Below are 20,685 nucleotides of genomic sequence, written 5' to 3' on the forward strand. Positions count from 1 at the left end.
ACGCACGAATTTGCGGACACTTTCCTGTCACCTTCCTTCAATGTCAACACAGTGGTGGTGAAGATGCCTGGGCAATCGAAATCACATGATGACAGGCAGTTACATTCTACCATGAGGAGCACCCTCCACAAGCCGTGAGGCCTTGCTCCGTTTTCAGCTGGGGCTCTTTTCGTTGCCAAGTGCCTTGGTCTTTTTGGGTAAAGCTCCCAAAACAAGGTGGTCTTGTCCCTGTTGGAATTGTTATGTTGATCATACTTTTCACCCACAGCTTTCCAGTTCATTTCACTTGTCTAACCAAATTCTAATGTTATTAGTGTAGGGAAATCTGGTGTCGAGCAGTTTGCATTTCAAAGGGAATAGATGTAACAACTACATCAAGCACTAGCTGATTCTGATGCTTAGTGGACTTTGCTGTGAGCCGCCCAAAGCACCACGAGGGGAAGCAGTGCTGGTCTTATGTAGTGTACTACTTGGGAGCTGCAAAATTACAATGCACCTTTTATGTCGTTATCTAGGGAGCCTCAATTTTTTATGCTGCAGTGGAAATCATGCGAATGCATGTTTGTAAACGTCCATTCCACCAACAAATTCACGGCATGCCTTGACAGTAGGCACAGTTTTATGCATCTGAATAATCACCTGTACCCATTTATCACAGGCCTGCAATTTGCACATGGTCCGATTTAGGCCCCTTAAATGTAGCAGCTGTAACCAATCGTAACACACAATCTTGAAAACTACCTTATCAACGCGAAAGCAATATGTGGCCCATTGACTAAGAAGCCACTATTCGCTGTCTGTACTAGCACAACAGCTCCTAAATTGGCCGGCAGTGCAAAGAGAACAAAGAGTGAATTGTGTTCAAAACAACTTTGGGAAGAGTTGAAACCAATGGGAATCAAACCCAGGACCTCCCTAGTGCACGTCCAGCACCACATCCTTGACACCACTATAGCTCAGTGGGTCTAGCTGACTAAAGGTGGGCCCAGGGAGCGCATTATGACCTTAAACTGAAAAAACGTCCACAGGTACAAGCAACTCGACATACAATGAGTTTGAAATTTCTTGGCAATTCATTAGGCCACACGCTCAAGCTACAACACATAGCCATAACATCCCCACTCAGGTGAATTGGCCAGTCACGATGATAGCTGCTGTCAGAAGCTCATGGCTGTTTCACCGATTCCCGTTTGTCTCAAAACAATGCTGTTTAAATTACGCACTGGCCAACTGCACCTCATTGAGTATCATTTACGCTCCTGGCATTCTGCAGTGGCCTTGTTTAGTGTTAAAGAACTACGTATTTGATCCCATGTGAAGACTGCCATTTCTGTTAGAGAGCATTTTGTGCTTTCAACCTGAATTGGTTGACTCTCGTCAATTCAACACTGGCTGCACACTTTGATTGTGGTGTAATAAAGAGAAAACCTGGATAGAGTAAAAATACTGAAGAGTAAATTATACCAGGCTTATACATTGCGCAGCGCAGCTGTAAACATCAAAATTCGACTTTTTAGGTTTCACGTGGCAAAGCTCGGCGTAGCTCGGGCCAGCTATGAGGGGTACTGCAGTGGAGGGCTATAGGTTAAGTCAGGCCACCTATAAACCTTTGACATGCTTCAAAATCTTCGCACACAGGCATTTTTTTTGTTCTACCTAAACCAATGCTTTGGACTTTGGCCAAAATGTTTTGTACTGGTTAAACTGAACAATGCAATTACAAATAAGAATTGCACCAGCTTACTGTTGTGTCCCTTCGAGAAACCAGTGTTTGCCTGATATCGAAAATTGCATCCTGCATTCCAGCTATCGATTCAAGAAATGTACTTGTATGTCCAAGGGACAAGTTTGAATAAAAAGTTACCCTACTTCAACTGCATTCCTTGCATATTTATTTATTTTGAAAATTTTTAGCACGAAAACAACAAAACAGTACAAACAGGCAGTGCTGTCACTTTTCATGCTCTCTATCTCTCTCGTGCTTTGTTGTTTTTGCACCGTTTATTATTTTTAACAATATGCCACATTTGCCATTTTAGTTGGTTTTATTTGTTTTGATGTTATGCTGTGTTGCCAAGGAAACTTCGTAAACGTCACCTCCAAGAAAAAATAAGAATACCTAGCATTTGTAAGTGTATGCTTCTTGATGGATAGGAACTCTCACTATGTGAAAGTGAAGCCAAGAAAACACGAAAGTCGTCACAAACACTGAAGAATGTTTATTGACATGACATCGCATCACTTGCTGGACAAGCAACAAGGCACCATAATGCTGCTCACACAAGAGTGCGAAGCATGCTCCGTGGCTAAACCACTTGATAAAAATACAAACATCTGCCCCAAGGTGACCCTGAATGAAAATGACATGCGCAACACGGGAATCAAAAGTTACTGGGTCAGGGATAAGTGAAAAGTGCGGACAATAGTTGAGGGCACTTTCATGTGTTGTATGACGAGACTGCTGGCACAAGACAGAAAGGATCAAAGGGTACTTGCTCAGTATTGTATGGTTACAAATACGGGCAGATTGCTACTCACTGGACCAAAAGTGCTTGAAGACCTGATTTTAAAGCAAAAATTTCTATGTCTCACCAGTGCAATATGCCATGCCAAAAAGGCATTGCAGAAAAGCCAACTTTCTCTGACAATGATAATGATCGTTGGTAAAGAAGTACAGAAAAAAAAACGCTTCCTGCAGTCAAAGAAATCAGGACCCTCGCGGTGTCAAACCAACATCTATTCCGTGACACCATTGCAACATGGTCGAAGCAGTTTGAATCTGGATAGCGGTGCATCGACATGCAAAATTAGACAAAAATAGTGCACCTCACAATCTAATGACGACGACAGCTGAACGCGAAGCTTTCGCCATGCAAAGTCAAGCGGCGAAGTTTCAAAGCCACTGCCATCAAAAGTCCAAACTGCATGCAAGTAAAAGTGATAGCTCAATGAGGCAACGTCCAAGCTCAGATGACAATCAAGCAAGGAATCCCTCATGAGAAAACTTTGAGTTAAACTGAAAGAGAGGTTCTCCTAGACACCCTTCCCACTAACTTACAACCAAATTCCTTAAATGATCTCCTGCATCCCTCCTACCCACCTAATTTAGCGAAGGCAGTGTGGGACACTCTCCTGCATTTCATATCCCAACCCACTATTTTTCCCTTGCTATTTCCCACCCATACCCGTTGTGAACCTTAACTTATCGCTACCCCTAAGGGGGTCTGATGCACTAGCAAGAGACCCCCGGGTGTTTTTTTTTACATTTCAATAAACGTTAAAGAAAAAAAAAGCCATTATTGTCGTAAGACAAAAGGGTGCACATTTTTTTCCTTGTAATTATACCAATTAATGAACACATGAAAGAACAAGTAACAGAGAGCAAAGACCAATGATGAAACTGACAACAGCCGCAGATTTGCACATAACTGCGGAGAGGAACTCTCTGGATAGGAGACGGAGCAATAGAAGAGCACAGCAGTTGCGTCTGAACCTTCCCACGCAGCCGAACAAGGACGAAGAATACGGCAAATGGACAAAATTAAGGGTTGGGAGACTTAGTAGCCACTGTACTTTCTCGTCAACCAGGCGTGTGGCTGGATGGTATAGATGAACAGCAACGTGGGAGCTAGAGGACTGCTTGCTGGCGACACTACTACCACCCAGTACTCTGTACTCTGCAGTACACAGTAGGAGGAACCAAACTGGAAGTGGGACTGCAAATTGCCATGATGTTACAAATGAAAAAAGTGCTGCGTGGCTGTCACAAGTCAAGGTAAATCACCCTTAAGGGGAAGTGCCAAAACCCCTTAGAGAGAAGATGAAGACATGACACTGAATCTAGTGGCTAAAAATGACCCATTCATGTAGCGCCCCATCGTAAAAGGGTGTAGATTTCCACTCATTTCCTGAAATAAAGTTTAAAAGAGGTTCATCCAGGGCAGTTGCCACCAGCACCCTAGAGTAGTATGGTGGAAACACACCTCAATCTTTGCTTTTGGGATGTCTTTTATTGAGCTGTCTACCAAAAAAGTCAAATTCTTTTTTTCTAAGGGGGCACACTGGTCTTAAACCAAAAGCACCATGGGGGTGCAGATTACGTTCCCATTCGTGCTCCGAGAAATGAAACAACACAATGAAACATACACACGGAAACATACACAAACAACACACGGAACCCCCATGATGCTTCGCATCTCCTCAGGGTTCCCCACGAAAAGATGGTGTAATGTTTTCCTTGTCCTTTTTCTTTGAAGCACTCCTTTGTTTATGTATCGAAAACCAATTTGCGCAGAGGCGCACTTTATTAGTTATTTATGTATATGGCTAATTTTTTACATTTTGACATTTATATGTTCTCATTGTAGTATGATACTAATCTTGATCATTGCATTTTTGAAGCAGAGGTGGTTTTCTTCAGGTGGTAGTTCCTTTTCTTTACAAACAATACTGCTTACTGTATACAGGATCAAACAACAAAAAAGTAATTCTGTTTTAACTAAGGAGGAAATAGGTTCACGTCAATTTATAAGGCTGAGACAAAGATTATGGCAGTCACTACACGTGCTGTGGTTCCCGTAGGGCTAACAAGCGATTGGCAAAAAACGACAACACGGTGCGGAAACCGAAGATGTACTCCTGCAATTAAAACACGAAATTATGGCTGCCCCTTCAAAGGTAGATATTTCAGCCATTTTGGCACTAGATCTTGAGAAAGCTTTTGATCGCGTATCACACCAGGCTATTCTGCGTAACGTTGCCACTTTGGCTCCGGGTAGCCACACGTACAACTATATCCATAACTTCCTTTCGAACCGCATGGCTGTTATTCAGCTCAGCGACGTACAATCCAACACTATCCATCTCCCAACAATTAACATTGCCCTAATCCACCTTCCCAGTAAGCTCGCCGCAGTCCCTCGCTTACGCCGATGATATTACGCTGTGGACCACCAAAGGCAGCGACGCTCAAATCGAGGAGGCTCTCCAACAGGGAACTGACTTAGTTACCGCCGCCGCTCGTGAAGTTGGGCTTGGATGCTCACCTGAAAAATCTGAGCTTTTAATCCTCCCCGCCAAACCAACTGGCAACCTACCCCAGACACCCACCATTGAGGTCCGGATTGGCGGTAGGGATGTTCCCCAAGTGGTAGTCCTGAAAATACTTGGGCTCTGCATACAGCGCAATCGCGCAAACAGTAAGTACCCAGCACAGCTGACTTCTCAGGTGAATCAGACGATCACCCTCATCCGCAGGATTGCTGCCCACAACAAGGGGCTCAAAGAAATGGAGCGTATCCGGGTGATACAGGCATTTGTGCTCAGCCGTCTCACTTACTCCCTCCCGTATCTCTTGCCCTCGCGTACCGAACTCTCTAAAGTCAACTGCCTCATTCGAAACATCTACAAAACGGCGCTACAAATCCCTCAGAGCACTACCACTGCCAGACTCGAGAAACTCGGCATTTACAATACGGCAGAGGAACTCATTGAAGCCCACCTTATCGGTCAGCTAAATAGGCTCTCATTCACCCCCACCGGTCGCACTCTCCTTGCTACTCTTAACCTTAAAGGAGCACTGACACGAAAATTTTGTTACACTTTTATTGCTTTTATCGATGCTTAATGGTCTGGCGAACCTGAAACAGCACTTCAAACACTTCAGCGTGCGATAGTTAATTACATTGAACAGCCTAAAAATCGTTTGTTTCAAATTCCCGCGCTTTCATCCCGAACGGCGCATATGACTGCATATGACAGCCTCCCGGTTTGACCTCACCGCTTTGTGCGGACGTCACCGGCGCCCGCTTGAGAGGGTGTTGCGCCCGCTCGCCGCTCGTGGGGCCGCGCGCGTGAAGTGACGTCACGAGTTTTTGACGAGCGCTGTCGCGTCACTTCTTTTTCCTCTCCTGCAGTGATGTCACGCTGATGTCCATTTGCTGAGTGCCGCTCCGCGCGCTGCTCCGTCAGCGCGATAAATGCGATCCAATTGAACTATGTTCTTCACGTCGCAGGCCGCTCATATTTCAGCCAGGGTATTCTGTAAAGTGAAGGAAGCGAACTGTGCAATAATATTAACGCCGAAAATCGGTGTCAGTGCTCCTTTAAAGCCTCTATTCTCTGTGACGACAGGCTCCCGGTACCACCCGACATTCATGGCTCCCTCACTATCCGCCCTTTAGCGCGCAATATGCACCCTGTTTTCAACAAGCAGCGTAGGGAACAATGGGCACAAGCGCTTACAGAGAAATACCCCGTCCACCCCACACGGCAGGACGCATACGCTGTCGCACTAATCAACCATCCCAACACTCCTCCTCTAACTCCCTAAGAGTCCGCACCATCCGACCCGCTGAGGCGGAAGAGGCGGCAATCGCCCTATCCCTTACAAATAGGCCGCCCCCTACCACTATCATCTCGGATTCGAAAACGGCCATTCGAAATTACACCAGAGGCATGATCTCGCCCCTGGCGCTCGGAATTCTCTTCAAAAATCCTCCTACCGTACCCATAGAGCTGATCTGGACTCTTGCCCAGACGGGCGTGGGGGGAAATGAATGAGGCAGCACATAGGGCCGCTCGAGAGCTCACCGTCCGAGCAGGCCCTAGCCTCGAACCCTTTCACGGAGCCCTATCAGCTCGGGACAGTCTCTTGACCTTCCAAGACATTACGGCACATTACTGCCTGTCACGCCGCCAACTCCCTCCCGCACACCCGGGTTTATCCAACAGAGAAGAACGGCTATGGTGACTGGTGCAAGCCCATACCACCTGCACCATATTGATCCTTCCGTCTACCCCTCCCCCAACTGCCCGGCCTGCGGAGCAGTGGAAACTCTGGACCATCTCCTTTGGAACTGTCCCCACAACCCCTATCCCCTCTTAGCAGACGGTGGGCACAGGGCTGAGGCGCTGGGAAGTTCGACCTGTCTACCCAACGGGTGGTCACGGCGACGGCTGCTGTGGTCACCGGTACGCCGGTCACCACGTCCCCTAAGGGGCCTTTAAAGGCTCAATAAAATGTTTGTCCTCCTCCTCCCATGGTGCGGTCACATGCGGTTCTGCACAGATGGCATCTGGCCCCATTTTGTCTGACTGGCAATGAAAACTGCGTGCTTCAAAATAACAAAGACATTTTTTAGCCACATATTCAAGCAAAAAGTGTTGTGCAGCCATTGCACGTAATATTGCCTGGTATAAAAAATTGTGCTCAATAGGTTTCTCAGGAAAGGTGGTTTCGAGAGTTGCATTATGCCATAGGACAAAACAAAATTAACTATAAATGAGAAACAACACAACAAAAGTCCTGAATTTTGCCATGCGTACTTTTGTGCTCTTTTTCTATCATGTTTACAACCAACATAGCCGTACTGTTAATTAATTACATTGCACCTTTGGTCTCATAGGTCACCCAGAAAGGACAACTGAACCCGCGGAAGTAGTGTAAGAAAAATTCACTTTATATTGCACAACAACAACAGTATTAATGTATTCTTGAAAGCGTAAGAAACAACAGCCTCGCCTGGACCTTTTGCATGCAGACCTTTTTGCATGCAGACCTATTTTTAATTGCCTGCAAACAATGTAAAATAGTTTCTTCTCTTCTTTTTATTTTACGGTGAAGAGGTGGGGCTGCTTCTTTTCCTTCAGCAAGTTGGCCATTCTTCATATATGATCAGGTATTTAAGCATTCAGAAGTAGACTTGTCCTGATCAGGTATATCTTGAGTCCAACTGAGTAAGGCGTATTCTGATTTTTATCATGCTAAGCGTCTCACTCCGAATGCTCCCCATGAGCACAAACGAGTTGCAGAGAATGAATGAAGATAGCACGGAATTCTTTTATCAACATGTAACTGCCTAAGAGTTCACATACTTGAGCACAATCATGGGCATCTGACATGGCATAAAATTAATAGCGGTTGCCCAGCAGTTGGGCAACACGCCACTATTTAAACTAAATGCAGATGCTACTCGATAGTTTTCCTCCAGCTTAGAGACTGCCTTTTTCATGTATTTTCTAGTTCATAAATATACCATAGAATGCTTGGCTGCAGCAGCTCTCATAAACTACAAAATGACAAGAAGAATATGGGCATTGCTTCCACGGATAATCTTTTTGTATCATTCCTGACATGAAATTGCCAAGAGAGTCTTTGGATCTTGGTAACAAGTTGTTTCAAAGCACAGTGCAAACCATGATGAACAAACAGCATTGCGTCAGGTGCATAGCCTGCGACACTGTGCAGCTGAAAAAAATATCTAGATGTCTTCCTGCTTCATTTTCCTGCGTCTACATATGCAAAGCGCCTTTATTAACAATAAAAGCACGGCGGTAGGAGGGGTGTAAAACGTTTAAAGAGCGCACTGCAAAATAATGTGACTTAAGCTTTTTTTAAACGCTATGTATGAGCTGCTTCACATAAGAAGCGCTTCTTACAACATTCTCAGCCCTGTATGGCTTTCTCACACAGCTTAAACGTCGTGCAAAAAAGGCAACTTAGTCTAACAGCTCAAGGCGAGGTAGGTGCACCTTCTCCCGTTTGCACTCAAGAGTTTACATGAGAAGGCACTAAGTAACTGCGGCATAATCGAGTAAACTGAGGGCACTTCGCACTATGAGGCACAGGGCAGCGTGGTAGACCTCTCACTCAAGGATCTTTAGCGTAAACCAAGACATCGTGTACAGAAGGTTAATTTTTTTGCTTCATAAATTCAATGCAGCCTCGGCAGCCAAGAATCGAACCCGAGACATTGTACATCCCTGCAGCCATAGGAAACCATGCGAGATCTGAGCAATCTGGCACCTGATAAATTTAATTAAGACGAATAAAGCTACCGTGCGATATTACTTAAAGTGTTTGCAAAAACCAAGGATATAAAGCATAGGGGCACTAGATACATTTGCTTACACAAAACTCAAAAGTAAAATTAAAAAAAAAATGACGCGGGCATCCGAGGCACGGTATATCTATGGTGGTGTCAGCATGTATTGTGCCCTGGCCGACAACGTAATTTATGTTCCTGCCTCCACTGGAAGCTGGAAGGTGCCGTAAACGACCCTGTGGTCAGCCATAACCCATTACACGCCCAAGAATACAGTGCAAACTTTATCGTGATGGAAACCACGTACGATGCTGTTTGCACGAAGGTCACGCCAGCCCGCCTCATAGATTGTGCTATATCGGTAGTGCATGTAACAATTTCTGGTGGGACCTCACTAGGTGGTACATATAGCATCGTCCATAAATTTTCATCAGTAAAAAAATTAAGGTAGCAAATAAGCAGCGCATGAGCTATCCCTACCTCTTCATTGTTACACTACTTACTGAAAGACTTGTACTTGAAAATGTCAGGCTGGAATGGATGCGTAGACCAGGTTGGTTTTTTGACATTGGCCTAAATCACTGAGCTTGATTTTCAGTACACACGCTGCAATCTCCATGGCTATCAACTACCGTGTGACTGTAAACCCTCGCTTGAAATGTACACAGAGGGAGAACGCACTGGTGGATCTAAAGTATACCATCAATTACAAGCCAGGCAAAGTCGGGAACCCATTTGGTTGTGACAAGTGGCCTGCAAACATCCGTCCCCACTAGAATGGAAGGATGAGTGCTGCAGGCAGGCTAGGGGCACCGTGACTGCAGTCAGGAGATGCTGCAAGAGAAAGACATGGAACATGAGGAATGAAACACCGTTGAGGCAGCAGTAAATAAACAATCTAGGATGACTAAAAAAAGGGGCAAACGACAGCGAAGACCACAGAAGCAGTGCTCTTGGCCGCCCTGCGTTATCCGGGTCGTTCCCGCTGAATTTCTATCGGTTAGTGAGCGATGATTGGCCCCACTATTAAAGATGAAAACACATAACGAAGTAAGCATCCCTTGGCAGGCACTCCTGGCAAGCAAAAGTGCTGGATGCAGCAACGAGTTCAACCAACACCACCTCGACGTTTCAGTCTAGGTGGTGTTGGTTCAACAGGCTAAAAGAGCGTGTTACAACGCCCTCACGGACCACACGCACACATGAAAACCTTGCCAACAGCGTCCTGTCACGCTCCTAACTTCACCAACAGATCGTACTGCAAGTTCATTTTCGTTACAATATTAAGATCGGTTAGCACAAGGCACGTTGTCTAGAAAAAGCGTCGAGGATAACAAGTGATGTTAATGACGCCACATTAAAGAAGAGACAAGGAAACGCTAGAGGCACTAAATAAACTTCATCTAGTGGCTCTAGGAAACGCCATGGGCGAGACGGGTTTGCATGCGAGCGAGTTTCCGCGCTGTGCAACAAACCATCAACAGCTCGCGATCGTCGACAGACGTGAACAGAGCAGCATAAACAGCGACAATAATGCAAGACGGTGAGAACGCGCCGTTAAGAATATCGTAAGCGTCGCTAATATAACTGCCGCGACCAGAAAGCAAGATTTTCAGTAGGAGATATGCGAACTGATTGCAAACCCGCCAAAAAGGAGTTCTCACCTGAGTCGGCCGATGGTGGACAGTTGAACGCCCACAGCTAACTGCAAAGCCGTGGAGCCAGAAGACGCTGGAGCTGTTGAACGAAGGTTGACAGGGCGACAACCATCGACACTTCACGAGTTCTTGCGTCGACAGCAAAAGTCCAACGCGACTACTTGAACCACTACGTCCACTACGGCGCACACGCCGTGTAGGCAGCACTGGGAAAAATGTAAACACACCGCGCGGGCGGCGCGGGTACGCTGCGAGCAAACGTGACGTCACATCCGCGTTAATTCCTCCCCTGAAGGGCAGGTTGAATTGCCGGCAATTTGTGCAGTCGAGAATAGGGCCCCAAGATTCGCGGGGCGCGTGTGCAGATAAGGCACAAACTCGGTCGCGATTTCTTCTTTCTTTTGTTTATTTCATTCTGGCTAACTCAGAGGCAGCCTGTTTGAGGGCATTGCTTTACGATGCGCGCAAAAGCGCGCGGAGGCGCCGTCACGTCGTATTTTTCATATTTTGCGGGTTTTCTTTATGGGTCAGAATAAATGAGAACGCAATTAGTTCGTAGCTGAAAATACCGCAGTTAGATGCCTCATTGACACTTTAGTGATTAGGATAGTACTTCTGGAGTTAGATAATTAATTACAATAATTAAGTCTCATTAACGAAAGAAATGCTGCCAGCTTCTCCACAATACTGCAAACATTATGCACAAGGTTTTCTTCGTGTTACGCCATTACTCTTTTTTTAAATCTTGGTGCACGATAGCTGGGACACCCTGTATAAAACCTGCAGCTGGAGTTTGTTTTATACTACTAGGAGGCGAAACGTAAAACCAGCCCTCCTACATTGAAGATTAGTATAGCACTTTGTCAGCCTGTTAGTGGTCCGGAGCACCCTTGAGTTTCTTCGGTACTGTATATAGCGTACAGGATGCACGCCGTTAACTCGAGGACGATGCGAACAAAGCAAAACGAGCACGCTGAAGGTTGAGAAATGGTTTATTTAGCAACCGAGAGCATTTGGGATGTGAGGGCAACTTTTGTCAAATACCACTGTAAACGGGTTACTGCCGCACGCGTGAGGATAAATTAGCCGGCAATCTAGTGGCAGCTTTGCAGACAGGCCTTCTGGCAAAGCCTTTCCGACATTTCTGAAAAATTTCATGTTGTCGCCTTCTTCGTCCTCTTCTTGTTTTTTTTCTTCTTTTTCTTCCCCTTTTTTAATCATTCTCCTGGCTGCCGAATCACCCAGGAGTAAAATACAAACTCCACTGGTGCCTGGAAAAATAAACAAGCAAAAGAGCGTTGTTTATACAGTGGGCCAGTGGTCGAGCGGTGAAATGGGAAGGGAAAATTACAAAAGGTAGTTCATGGCCTCCTGCTAACAAACTTTAAAAGGTGACAGCCTAAGTGTCCCCTAATGAGAAAAGTGGCGGTGTTGACCTCTGCAGAAAATGGCCGCTGCTGTCGAGCAAGAAATCTGTGACAAAAAGCGCTAATGTTTGGGGAAGTGCACATGTAGATTAGTTCCGATAAAGTAAATCAATTGGACAGAAAACAAGATTGGACACATCGTAGTTCGTATGGGAATGCAACATGGTTCTCCAGATTAGGAGCCGAGTACGTCGCCATCATGCCACATCAGCATCTTGCCAGCGGTGGAACAAGAGTTAGCTTCATGCGTGCTGCGCCGTCGTCGTATGGCATGGCAGGCGAACATGACGGAACGAGAGAACAGGTACAATTTCCCCGTGGAGATATCTAATTCTAAGATGACGAGATGGCACATGCGACAATGTCTGGCTTTCGATTTTGTCCGTGTACAGAAGACGGCCTAATCCAGCTCAAGAAAGAAGTAATGCTGCCCGCCATTCGCACCTCACCCACAGCACTCATTGGGCTGGACCACAAGGGCGTGTCTACAGCGTTATTACAAGTAAATACCCTCGACTGCGGACCTAAAACGTAGATATACATCAGGCTCATCCTCATGGGTCATAGGAAAATACTGAATGTGGAAGATCTGGCCAAAGTTTCGATCGTGCTGGGCAGCCGTGGCACAGTCCAAGGGGCAGTACTGTCCCCTTGGGTATTCAATATTGCACTCATCGGCCTACCTCCCTTATTGGACTGCATTCCGGCCATACATCACGGCTTGAATGCAGGCGGCGTTGCCATTTCTTCGAACACAGGATCCCCAGTCAAAATAGCGGATCGCCTGTAACGGACAGCCGGCGTGGTCAATGACAGATATTCTAAGTCCTGTGGCCTCCAATGTGTTTCGCAAAAATCGGAACCGCTCCTCGTGTCTCCAAAAAAAAATTCTCCAGAGGTCACACACTGTAACCATTCACATGGGGGGGGGGGGGTCATCGTTCCTTCCTCGCATATCAAGAACAGACGGGTTCGATACCTGCCGCAGTGGCTGCTTTTCAGATGGAGACAAAAAGCGAAAAGGTCCGTGTGCCGAGTTTTCGGCGCACGTTAAACATTCCCAGCTAGTAAAAATTATTCCGGAGCCCTCCACTACTGCGCTCCTCATGGCCCAGGTGTAGCTTCGGCGCGCAGAACCTTCGAAATTTTAATTTTGATGGTTTCCCTCTCTGTGTTCACATGAAAAACAAACGGCGCGCCGCTGCATTTACTCTTTCATCATAATGTCAGCAGGTTTCGGTATTGCCAGCATATTTTTGGGCTCCGCTCTTAGATGTCTGCATGACTAGCATTCGCTTCATAGGTATGAAAACGTCTCCTGTGCTGTGTAAGCAATCCGGGTACCCCACTTCCTAGCCAACAGTTTAAAATTATGAAGCGGCACGTTTTGCTTGAGAATTTATTCATCCCAGATTTCGAAATACTGCCACTTCCGGAAACAGCACAGCAGCCAAACCGACAACGAACAACTTGTTGGTGGAGTTTGCTTGCTTCCTGTATGCGGACGCCTAACAGAATCACTGCAAGAAGAAGTTTGGTGGAGACGAATCCGCAACTTATGCAACAGGGACATAGTAGAAAATCTTTGAGAAATCTGAAAAAAAAGCACAAATTTTGTCATGCGTGTCTTTCGAAACAAATTCTTAGGGGTCCACCTTCTGCCACGCAGATATGCATCCAGGTTTAGACATATTAATTTTCGCAGGCGCGGCATGCGATTTGAAGGCGTTAATAAAAGACGAAGGTAATTTATAAGAAAAAAAAATAAATACACGGAACGGTGTTCAAGAGAGAGTGCCTGTGGTCTGACCACTACCTGGTATGAATTGTTTTAACGTTTGCAATATCGCAGACAGCTATGTATGCCCCTTTCATTAGTACACCTCAGTTTCCCGCTTTTTCGAAACCAACGGCGGATATCCTGGAGCAGTTGAACAGTGTGCCGAAATTAACAAGCTCTAAAGACGTTGCGTGAATTTTGCCCTGTGAACGTACCACACCACAATTTTGAATTAAATTTCGCAGCGCAGGATAGGTCGGCCGCAGGATTTTAATGCGTCAGCCATTTTTGCCGAATACCCCAGGAAACTGATAACTATTGCTTTCAAAGACGGGAAACAAGAAATGTCGCAGCTTGTACTGTGGCACAAGGCTGGAGAAACAGCAGTGACGGCGGCCCCTCTCTCTTCCTCGGACAAGCTGCTGTTGAACCTCACATATATTTCCCGACTTGCCGGTGAAAGTTCTCCATGACTGGCAGGACTGGATCGTTTCGTCCGCAGGCTTCCATATCTGTCCCAAAGAGGACCGCGTTAGCACGTGCTAACACCGGCGTGAACCTAGTTAGCGAACTCGGCGCCCGTAGAGGAAACTGAACGTCTGTGCTCCCCACTTCAGGCGCGAACGCACGTGAACTGGCGAGTAGGAGAGCGCGCAAGACATCACACCACGAACGCTAGGGAGAGTTGTCTGAAAGGTAGAGCTGGGTACGCGGGGTCCTCCTCACGAGGCGCAGTAGTCAGCGTGATGTGCCCTAATTGGCTTGGTGTCTGGGCAGACCCACAGGATGTGGGTTTGATCCTGCGGTACCTTACAGCGTGCACAGTTTGGGAGGAGTGTGTGGGTTTGGTTTCTGTACAGGTGAAGTAGAGCTGGTGTGAGAAGCGTGTTTGTCTGGGCTTGACGAAGGGTACCAAGTTGGAGGAGCAGAGGAGCCTGGCGGACTTCATCTTGAAGGCCACCAGAAGGTGCCTAGAACAAGGCGGCTGTTAGCCTCCCCGCCACCCCCGTTTCCCCTTCCCTTTTGAAATGAAATAAAGTATTCTCTCTCTCTCTCTCTCTCTCTCTCTCTCTCTCTCTCTCTCTCTCTCTCTCACGAGGCACACGCTCATTTTTCCAGTCTGCCCTCCATGAACTGGAGGCCAGTCTGCCCTCCAGTCCACTTGTTTCATCGACTGGGCTGAGTGGAAGATACAGCAATGCTTTTAAATGCGAAAATCGCTTTCAAGAAGCTCTTCGAGTGGAGGCTCGAATGGAGGAGGAATTCAGAATACCGGGGTTAATATGCTTATGATTTACTGTAGTGACGACAAACAAGCTAGCATCTAAAAATCAGGCGATGTCACGCATTAAACGGATCTTCTTTCAAAACGCGCGTCCGCGCTCGCATCCGGGGCTGTCGCTTCGGCGGAGTGATACACTGCATAAGGTATTGCCTTTGTTAACTTGTAGCCGAGTATAGTAATGCCGCTGCCGTATAGCCCCATCAGTGAAAACGTATGCTTAAACGTGAAGATTATTCTTCATTTTGGCTACTCCGTGCAAAAATCCGCAGGACCAGGAACACCATTTCTTCGCTATTACAACTAAACACCGTCCTTTTCGAATATTCTTAAACCTACGCTAACCACCAACCTTTTCAACGAGCACTGAAGTGAATCTGTCAAACTACTGTTTTTGTTTGCATTGCACAGCCTGGCTTAAATAAACACACTTTTCACCGTTTAGCCGTTCGATGAAAAAAGTTAATTTATGAAGCCTGAGACATGAAAACATACCATGCGACATTCGCTGCGGTCGCGAGAACTGCAGCAGATGGCATGTATTGGTCCAGCGATGTGATCAGACGATGTCTAAGATTGGAGTTCAAACTAGTTTCGCTTTCGGTTCCGTGCTTGGTATCCGATGCCTGGAATCCGACGCTATCGTTCCTTGGCCATTTTTGATATCTCAGGCATCGGAATTCTGCGCTTCTGTCATTTGTCGGCTGTAGATAAGCCTGCACGCGAAGCTTGGAATCGTATGGTTAGCCGGGACGTGCCCCGTGTCTGAACACCCTCCGCGACATCGGAGAGGCTGAAATACTGAGCACTTCGCCCCCGCATTTGGAGCTTGCCCGCCTCGTCCCTGCATCGTAAGAGGCGTGTGTACACCAGGCAGACAGTCGGCTGATCCTGCACTGTTCCCACGAGCGGTAGGTGCTTATGTCAACACAGCGCCAACGAGGCTTGGCCAGCGCATCAGTGTCACTTTGCATGCCGTGTGCCAACTCGCTCGCTGATTGATTGATTGTAGGGTTTAACGAGCCGACGCAACTCAGGCGATGAGGCGCGCCGTAGTGGAGGGCTCCGGATTAATTTTGACCACCTGGGGATCTTTAACGTGCGCCGAAATCTCGTACACACGGGCGTTTTTGCGTTTCGCCTCCATCAGAAAAGCGGCTGCCGCGGCCGGGAATCGAACCCGCGACCTCGTGCTCTGCAGCGCAACGCCCGCTGGCTGAGTCACTCTGCATGCAGCATGCCAACTCGCTCACGAAGGTTGCATCGCAAAATGCTGAATGGAGTACAGAAAACATTACCTGAACAAAAAATATCAAAAATAAAATCTTATGAAAATAAAAATGAAGGAAGCTCACACTAACGCGTGAGACTTGAAGGTAGCAAAGCTGTACGCAGCATTGACGACCATAACGACGATTTAAGTGTACGATTGCAGCCGATTTGCTTTTTCTCAGCTGCCGAAAGGACCTTTACTCCGTCATTGTTGCTACAAGTGTGAGCTTCCTTAATTTTTTCTGAAGTGATGGTCATTGGACATCACCTTGTAGGGGCGTACGCGATGACGTGTCTTTCTAGTTCCGAGCAAGTGTTGCGACAATAGCGGCTAACGCTGGAGTTTGTTTTGTCCAGCGTTCGCTAATCTCCCTAAGAATGCATGCTTGGTTCGGAAACGTACGCCGGGGATGCTGGGCGATCGCCGCAAGGCACGCGCACACGAGCGCGCGGCATTTTCGTGGTTTAAGTGGCGGGCGGACGCCACAATCTTGGTCAATCTTTCTAAGTGGGTGTGCTTGACTTGACAAACATGCTCCCGGGACGCTGGGTGGTCGTTACGAGAACGCACACATCAGCACCGGGCATCTTCTTGGTTTTTTTAACTGGGTCTTGAAGACGACGACGAAGAGCCTGCCGGTATGGTTGCGTATCGGCTCCTGCTTCAACGGCTTCTAAACCTTGTTCGCTACCATTCACCTCCTTCGCAGTGATTTCCAGGTGATAACTAAGCGCCTCCCTTCATTTTGATACCCAGTGTCCCCAGTTCCTTTGAACCACTGGGCTTTTTTCAGCCCCAGCACCACCACTGCCACATTAGGCCTCGCAGCAATCGTGTCGGCGCCGCCGGAACTGCTGCGGCCCCCTATGCTGGACTTGCACATGGCGTCGCTTCAACCTCCTGCGTATACAACGCCAGTCATTACTACGAGGACCCCATTGACCGTGGCTACGCCGCCACCGGTCCTCGATGTGACTGCCCCTCCAACATTGCTCTCCACTTCTACACCACCAAGCAGTTCATCTACCACCAATGAAACAGCGTCCCATAGTTACCCAACTGCGGCATGTGAAGACGTCTATATGCAAGACGACGTGAAACACCCACCGAGTGTTCGCAGCTTAGTTGATGCACCCCTGAACTACCCAGAAACAGACTCTGAACTCGGACCTCTCAATGACCGTGCTTCATGGACTCGGGCAACCTCTTCCACCAGCAGAACCGTGGTGAGTAGGCCAAGCTCTCTGCGCGTGCTCAGACCGCGCGCTAAAATAAGCGTCAGTGAGATTCCCAAACATACCCTGGCCAATATAATTGGCAAAACGTCACCAAACCCTTACGTTGATGAACTACCGTAAAATCCCGAGAGATGCCCCACCCCCGAAAGATAACCCACCCCTGTTTTTGGCATAATTTTCCAATTTTTTTCAAAAACACCGAAAGATAACCCACCCCTGACAATGGCATCATCCCAGTCGGGGATGACGCCCGGGGAAACGAGGTTAGCTAGCGTGGATAGGGTGAGATAACAGGTCACAGGTCACAGGAACCTGAAAAGGTGCGGTATATCAACAGCCCTCGATGGATAAGAAGACTCAGAGTTTCATGAGCGGCTCGTTTCGGCGATCCCTCCTTCTGCTGCCTGCCAGCCGCGTCCAACTCCGTGCGTGAGGAGGTGGTCGACCTTTTGTTTGAAAGTGAGAGCGACTGTTTGTTCGACGGTTTTGACGACGAATGAATACAGTGCTAATAAACGCGTGTTCGCTCTTTGGCTGCGATACATTTCTCGTCTTTTTTTACTGCACACCGAAAGTTAGCCCACGTCATATTTTCACTCGATTTGCTCTCGATCTTAGGTGGGCTATCTCTCGGGATTTTACGGTAGCTTCCCAACGGTACGACACACTCGGCAACTGCCTTTACATCACAGTGTACGACGATTCTCAGACAGCTATGTGAAGGCCTGTGGCCTTTGCTGTTCGCCTCAAAAGTCGGAGCTGACCATTGTTAGACCACGTACATCAGGGAAACGATCAGAAACCATTGGAATCACTCTAGAAGGGATCCGCATCCTTCCGGTACCTCAACTCAGGATCCTCTTGATCCAGGCAGACGGCAGGCCAACGGCTATGATCAGAAAAATCAAGCTCGCGTCAGACCAGATCTTGAGCATGATCAGGCGAGTGGCCAACAGGCGGAGGGGTCTGAAGGAACCAGACACATTGCGCCTCGTTCAGGCCTTTGTTACCTCAAGAATTACCCACGCAGCACCGTATATGAAACTCCTGAAAAATGATGTAATACAACTTGACACAATAATCAGGAAAGCCAAAAAGCAGGCCCTGGGTATTCCCACAAACTCGTCCACAACAAAATTACTACAAATAGCAGTCCACAACACAGTAGCCGAGCTTATAGAAGCCCACCTGTCCAATCAAAGGGTCCGCCTTAGCCATACCAAGGCGGGCAGAAGCGTCCTCCGCAAGATCGGATGGCAAGAATCCCACTATACCTGTCACGGCCAATTACCCGAAGAGTGGACTGAGAAGATGGAAAGCAAACTGTACCGCGCAACATGAACCCCACAAGGCACGCCGGATGGTGCGAGGCCCGGGCCAGAGCCCTCTCCAGGACCCTGGAGGAAGATGACACTGTCCTCTACACAGACGCCTCCCTGCCCAAACACTCCACAAGGGCAACGGTCGCGGTCACCGGGTTGGACAAGCTGGTCACCTGCGCATCAATCAACACTCCATCTTCAGAGGAAGCACAAGAAGTAGCGATAGCCCTCGCACTCCTGCAACCTAACGTCACCAAGATCATTACGGACTCACAAGCTGCGTACAAGAACTACAGATCTGGATGGGTGTCCCTTGCGGCTCTAAAACTTCTGGAAAAAGCTACGCCTCCTAAACAAAAGATCGAATTAGTTTGGGTCCCGGTCCACTCCTCTGTTGAGGGCAACGAATATGCTCATCAACAGGCCCGAGCGCTCAACTCCCGGGCCACCGAGGAGGAGGGAAGGGGATGGCAACCCATCACTAGCTACACAGATATAGTCAAATATTACAGGGACGGTAGGAAGACATTCCCACACCCCCACCACTCCTTGACTAGAGCAGAACAAGCGATATACAGGCAAATACAGGCAGGCTCCTTTCCTCACCCCTGCCTCCAGAATAAAATGTACCCTGAAATCTACAAGAACAGATGCCCTCACTGCAATGTACTAGGAACTCTCCAGCACGTCATAGGAGAGTGCAATTTCTCCAAAGACCGCCCCCCCCCCTATACCCACAAGTAATACCCCTACTATCCTCACCGTTGACGAGCGATGGGAGATCTTGCTATCCAGCCCCGCCCTGGAAGACCAGCTCCGACTGATCCACAGGGACCAGGCGGCCCTGGAAGCATATGGAACCCGTGAAGAGGGAGCCACCCCATCGGGCGCTTAACGCGCTCTGTCTGACAATAAAAGTTGTTTCCTCCTCCTCTCTTATCAGCCACTTAGTTACATTTCCTCCAGAGTGGATCCTCAGTCACCATTGGAAATGAAATAAAGCTATCCCCGTATCGGCCCATTACGTCCAGAGGTGTTATTGAAGTTGAGCCAGATGAAACAAATGAAGAAATTCTGAAATCAATCCGCTGCGAACAAGCCAAAATCATAGCATGCCACTGCCTTGGCCACTCCAATAGAGCAGTCTTAACGTTCGACTCTCCGAATCTCCCAAAAGTGGTAAAATACTATATGGCCATAATAAGAGTGTCGCCATACCAACCGCGTCGAATGGTCTGTTACAACTGCCATAACATCGGACAGTTGTATCGACATTGTCCTTTCCTAACCGTTTGTCGCAACTGTGGGAAAATGCATTCCGACACAAGAGACTGTGAACCCATCATCTACTGCGTCGTTTGCGATGAGCTGGGCCACGTTGCACTGAACCCTACCTACCCTGGAAGAGTTCCCACGCCACCAAACACGTCCTTTGCAAAATAATACACCAATGACGTCTCTTGGGCGGATCGTGTGCAGCAAAGAGATATTTCATTCCCTCGTCTTTCTACTACGCAAACTATTACAAACGAGCCCAACAGTAATTTTCAATAGAAAAACCCTGACAGCAATGTGGCACATATTTTTACTCAACTGAATGCCCTTCGTGCGGAAAATCAGCAACTCAAGGCCGAAATCATGGAACTTAAACGAGCCCAACAACTGAGCCTCCCACCCTCCTCTCAAACACCCCCCTCCCAACCACCCTCCTCCCAGCCGCCCACATCGACGACCCGTTCGTCCACGAGGCGCATTCGAAGCTCTAGAAATAAACGCACTCCTGCCTCCAAATCCAAACTGGACCCCCAACTTACTCAAGTACTACAAACTATACGTGCTCACATACATCAAGAACGACTCGCTCGACAGGAAGATTGCGA

General features: G+C 47.7%; 1 long non-coding RNA gene across 1 annotated transcript in view; it reads right to left on the reverse strand.

Annotated features, from left to right (window-relative positions):
- Positions 1-11,469: 11,469 nt before the first annotated feature.
- Positions 11,470-20,685, reverse strand: part of LOC144166885 (uncharacterized) — a 156,347-nt gene continuing 147,131 nt past the window's right edge. The window contains exon 6 of the long non-coding RNA XR_013321784.1: positions 11,470-11,754. This is a non-coding gene — a long non-coding RNA (uncharacterized LOC144166885). The remainder of the gene's footprint in view (positions 11,755-20,685) is intronic.

This window comes from Haemaphysalis longicornis, unplaced genomic scaffold, assembly GCF_048455015.1.
Source record: "Haemaphysalis longicornis isolate Haplotype H1 unplaced genomic scaffold, Haemaphysalis longicornis Haplotype H1 scaffold_196, whole genome shotgun sequence".
NCBI classification, from domain to species: domain Eukaryota; kingdom Metazoa; phylum Arthropoda; class Arachnida; order Ixodida; family Ixodidae; genus Haemaphysalis; species Haemaphysalis longicornis.